We start from the raw sequence: 6112 nt of genomic DNA, 5'->3' as shown, positions 1-6112 counted from the left end.
CATTATCTCCTGCAGGTGCCACGGGGTGTACGAGACTTTCGTAGACCGACTCTACGAGTACCTGATGCGAGGAGGAGGAAGAGGAAGAGGAGGAGGAGGAGGAGCAGCTCGCCCTGTGACAAGGTGCCGGCAGCGCGCGAGCGCGTGCGTACATAACGGCGCGCAATACACACACACACCATCGCTGGTCTTATATGGCGCTGAGGTTCGTAGAGTTCCTCGCTTTTTGAGGGGGTTCGGCCGGGCACAGCTTACACCGCCGTATGACCCCGAGAGAGAGAGAGAGAGAGAGAGAGAGAGAGAGAGAGAGAGAGAGAGAGAGAGAGAGAGAGAGAGAGAGAGAGACTTTTGCCGTATTTCTCTCTCAGGTCTTCCCCAGCGATACTTCCCCACCCCCCCAGCAGTCGAAGTCGCGTCAACTCCTACGACTTGACCTATTTTTTTTGCTCCGTTTTCTTCCTCAATTTTTGAGGGGTTCCTGCTCAAGAGAGAGAGAGAGAGAGAGAGAGAGAGAGAGAGAGAGAGAGAGAGAGAGAGATGCCTTCCTGAAGCCACCACGAGCACCGGCGAACGCTCCACCACAGCCCAGCTAGGACGGTACCTACATGTATTACATAATGCTATGACAACAAAACCCTCCCAAAGCTGCATGATCACCTCCTCAGGTGTTACCTAACGCGCCGCTTCGTCTTCGCTCCGAGAGGAAGCACGACGTCATGGGCATGACGTGGACCCCCTTAACAACACGCCCTCCACCAGGGGCAGCGCGAAGGACGCTACCTCAGAGTCCTGGGGCGCATGGAGACACACTACCACGTCCTGGGGTGAATGGGGACACAATCACGTCCTGGGGTGAGTGGGGACGCACCACCACGTCCTGGGGTGAGTGGGGACACAATCACGTCCTGGGGTGAGTGGGGACACACAACCACGTCCTGGGGGTGAGTGGGGACACAATCACGTCCTGGGGTGAGTAGGGACACACAATCACGTCCTGGGGTGAGTGGGGACGCACCACCACGTCCTGGGGTGAGTGGGGACGCACCACCACGTCCTGGGGTGAGTGGAGACGCACCACCACGTCCTGGGGTGGATAGGGACACACAATCACGTCCTGGGGGTGAATGGGGACACACAACCACGTCCTGGGGTGAGTGGAGACGCACCACCACGTCCTGGGGTGAGTGGAGACACACAACCACGTCCTGGGGGTGAATGGGGACACACAACCACGTCCTGGGGTGAGTGGGGACACACAACCACGTCCTGGGGTGAGTGGAGACACACCACCAAGTCTTGGGGAGACAACAGTGGAAAAAGGCGTTATACAAGGTGGCTTCCGACGATAATACAGTGGCTTAAGGTGAGCATCTGTGGCTTGATTTCTGGCTAGTCATCAGTTATGAGCTTAAAGTGAAAATTAGTACAAGATTATAACAACGACGAATTGTAGATAAATAGATTTCTACACCTACTTATGATTATAACTTTATATGTATATATATATATATATATATATATATATATATATATATATATATATATATATATATATATATATATATATATATATATATATATATTCAGAGTAGTACTGACACACCAGCTAACAGCGGTGTTCTACTGTGGAACATTTGGCGTTCAACAATTTTACCGACATTCATTCACATGAAAGCTTAGTGACATTCAGTCACATGAAAGCTTAGTGACATTCAGTCACATGAAAGCTTAGTGACATTCAGTCACATGAAAGCTTAGTGACATTCAGTCACATGAAAGCTTAGTGACATTCAGTCACATGAAAGCTTAGTGACATTCATTCACATGAAAGCTTAGTGACATTCATTCACATGAAAGCTTAGTGACATTCATTCACATGAAAGCTTAGTGACATTCAGTCACATGAAAGCTTAGTGACATTCATTCACATGAAAGCTTAGTGACATTCAGTCACATGAAAGCTTAGTGACATTCAGTCACATGAAAGCTTAGTGACATTCAGTCACATGAAAGCTTACTGACATTCAGTCACATGAAAGCTTACTGACATTCAGTCACATGAAAGCTTAGTGACATTCATTCACATGAAAGCTTAGTGACATTCATTCACATGAAAGCTTAGTGACATTCAGTCACATGAAAGCTTAGTGACATTCATTCACATGAAAGCTTAGTGACATTCATTCACATGAAAGCTTAGTGACATTCATTCACATGAAAGCTTAGTGACATTCATTCACATGAAAGCTTAGTGACATTCAGTCACATGAAAGCTTAGTGACATTCATTCACATGAAAGCTTAGTGACATTCATTCACATGAAAGCTTAGTGACATTCATTCACATGAAAGCTTAGTGACATTCATTCACATGAAAGCTTAGTGACATTCAGTCACATGAAAGCTTAGTGACATTCAGTCACATGAAAGCTTACTGACATTCAGTCACATGAAAGCTTACTGACATTCATTCACATGAAAGCTTACTGACATTCAGTCACATGAAAGCTTAGTGACATTCAGTCACATGAAAGCTTAGTGACATTCATTCACATGAAAGCTTAGTGACATTCAGTCACATGAAAGCTTAGTGACATTCAGTCACATGAAAGCTTAGTGACATTCAGTCACATGAAAGCTTAGTGACATTCAGTCACATGAAAGCTTAGTGACATTCAGTCACATGAAAGCTTAGTGACATTCATTCACATGAAAGCTTAGTGACATTCATTCACATGAAAGCTTAGTGACATTCATTCACATGAAAGCTTAGTGACATTCATTCACATGAAAGCTTAGTGACATTCAGTCACATGAAAGCTTAGTGACATTCATTCACATGAAAGCTTAGTGACATTCAGTCACATGAAAGCTTAGTGACATTCATTCACATGAAAGCTTAGTGACATTCAGTCACATGAAAGCTTAGTGACATTCATTCACATGAAAGCTTAGTGACATTCATTCACATGAAAGCTTAGTGACATTCAGTCACATGAAAGCTTAGTGACATCAGTCACATGAAAGCTTAGTGACGTCAGTCACAAGAAAGCTTGGTGAAATTCAAGCACGTGAAAGCTTAGTAACATTCATTCACACAAAAGCTTAGTGAGAATCACATGAAAAGCGTAGTACACATTTTCATTTCTCTCATACGCACTTTACATAACTGTGCCACGGGACACCAGCGGTAATTTCAAATTACACACATGTCGACCTGGTAACCTGGAAGTTGAACAACCTGTCTCGTGTAGTAAAGTCCTCTGCTCATGATCCACTTGAACAAATGGGTATACTTCTGCTTTCTGTCGTCCCTCATTGAGCCATATCAATAGGTCCGTACTTCACGTATGACGCAAGATGAAGCTTCAGGTTTAATTGGAGTCTTTAGGTGCTGACTGTTTTTAGATCCCACACACACACACAGACAATAATACATCCTTCAGATATTGTTTAGATTTGAGAACCACTTCTAAACTAAACTGTCAAGTCTTCCAACTCCTGAGTCTCCCAGAGATGCTGGGGGTCCGACACGAACACATCATCCGGCGAGTTCCATGATAGAAATTACCATCAGTGTGGACACGAAACATTGGCACGCCACCTTGTTCCTTTGTCTGTGTGCGCGCGTGCATGTGTGTGTGTTGTTTCCAAGGCCCAACCATCTGGTTTAAGACTGACGTAGCCAGAACAACTCGTCATATACCCAATGCAACGGTAAAATGTACACAGGCGACACTGCTAATGAGAAATTAAGTCCGTTGAGTGGGCGGGTAAACATTGAATACCTCCTTCATGACTGTCCATCAAGGCCTTATATGCACGGGTGCTATAGTACTGATACAATGCAGTCATTTGGATCTGCAATCACTTCGAGGCACAAGATGGTCGAGACGGAGTACACAAGGCACTAACATTGTCCTTCACTCACCGTCAGGAGTAACAGGATGCATGCTTTCGGACAATGAAGCGCCGACAATCAAGTAAAATCCACTGGAAGTTGTGATCAGACGGTGTGGCTACAACCTCCAATCAGACGGTGTGGCTACAATCTCGAAGGTCACACCATCTCAAAATACACGTCTTTCATCTCCCCTTCAACAACACGTTACAACCCTTGGATACGCTGGCCTAACCTTTGTCCTGACCAGTAGGAGTCGTCCACAATACAAACCATCGATCCAAGTCTTTTTATTACATTGCAGGCCTCGCACCCTCCTGAATGTTCAGGCCCCATTACCCTAAAGCCTTCTTCTTTCCATCCTCTGGGTCTCCTCTTTCTCTTTCTCCCTCCACCTCTAACGCGAACATCTTTTTAAAGTCTTTCTTCAAATTATCCTTCCAGTATGCCTAAAACATTTTAGTCTCCCTTTCCTTTGCACTCAGGGTCCAAACTTCACGATCATGAACACTGTCAGAAATGCTACACACCTTCAAACACACCAATCTTCGCCCCAACGTGTGGGAGGAACACGGAAAAGAAGGTACACAATGAGGAGGAGGAAGGAAGGAGTGAAAGAAGTTTCAAGCGTTCGGGGCCTGAACATGCAAGAGGGTGTCAGGCGTGCAAGGGATAGAGCGAATTAAGGCGACGTGCTGTCACTGGGCTGAACCATAGAATGAGGAGCATGGTATCGGTGCATTATATATAATAACTGGATAGTAAATGTGAGTGGATGAAGCAGTTCCTCTTATGTTTTTGGTGATACCTTACTAACGCGGGAAACGGCGAAATGTGCGTGTGTGTGTGTGTGTGTGGGGGGGGGGGGGGGGGTTGTAGACTACTACCCTGGTGAGACCCCCATTCCCCACCATCTCGGGAATATTCTCTAAAATCATACAACTTTTTTACATTTCTGTCTGCATTTACCATGTTGATTTGATTTTGCGTAATTTGCGGCGCGCTAGAGCAGAATCATTATTCAGTGCATTTTAGCATAAAAGATACATCAAATAAAAATTTTTTAAAATATCTACATAACATTAAGCGGGTCTTCATCCATTTTATTCATCCTGCGGCACTCCACATGTGACCTCAACCCGTAGTGAGGTGGCTCCTCGGACATGCATTCTTTGTTCCCTTCCATTTAATCCTTTATCCACTGCAGGAGTCTCCACGTGACTCCTTCCTGATGATCCGGCTGGCATCGTAGTCAGCCTTCAATGAAGCACTGTGTCAAATGCTTTCTGGCAGCACAGATACAAATGAATCAACCTCTAAAGTGGTACAGCTTCAAATGCTTTCTGGCGGTCCAGATACAAATCAATCAACCTCTACAGTGGTACAGCTTCAAATGCTTTCTGGCAGCCCAGATACAAATGAATCAACCTCCAAAGTGGAACAGCTTCAAATGCTTTCTGGCGGTCCAGATACAAATTAATCAACCTCTAAAGTGGTACTGCGTCCAATGCTTTCTGGCAGTCTAGATACAAACTTCCAATGTGGTGCAGCGTCCAATGCTTTCTGACGGTCCAGATACAAATTCATCAACCTCTAAAGTGGTAGTGTCAAATGCTTTCTGGCGGTCCAGATACAAATTAATCAACCTCTAAAATGGTACTGCGTCAAATGCTTTCTGGCGGTCCAGATACAAATTAATTTACCTCTAAAGTGGTACTATGTCAAATGCTTTCTGGCAGTCCAGATACAGATTAAACAACATCCAATGTGGTACAGCGTCCAATGCTTTCTGGCGGTCCAGATACAAACTAATCAACCTCTAATGTGGAACAGCGTCAAATGCTTTCTGGCAGTCCAGATACAATCTTTTGTCCAATACTGAGCTCACTCTCACGTAGAAATATGACCTTCCCCTGAAGTCATGTTAAGTCTCTCCTTTCCTGGAAGACATCCAGTTACTTTCTGATCACATGTAGCTCGGCGCCTCCTCTAGGTCTCCTTTCTTAGAGATGGGCACGAGGTTTGCCGTTTAAAAGACGTGCGAGTGTAAGGACAATTTGTGAGTTACGAGGAGAAAGGCTCTACACTCTGCGTTGCTCCGTCTCTCAACCTGGTGGTAATGACTGTACCATGTCTTTACCCCAGCACAAGCCAGTGTGTGTGTGTCGTGTGTGTGCGTGTGTGTGTGTGTGTGTGTGTGTGTGTGTGTGTT

Source organism: Panulirus ornatus, chromosome 30 (genome assembly GCF_036320965.1).
Source record: "Panulirus ornatus isolate Po-2019 chromosome 30, ASM3632096v1, whole genome shotgun sequence".
NCBI lineage: Eukaryota > Metazoa > Arthropoda > Malacostraca > Decapoda > Palinuridae > Panulirus > Panulirus ornatus.
The sequence above is the reverse complement of the archived record's forward strand: the minus strand, read 5'-3'. Positions refer to the sequence as shown.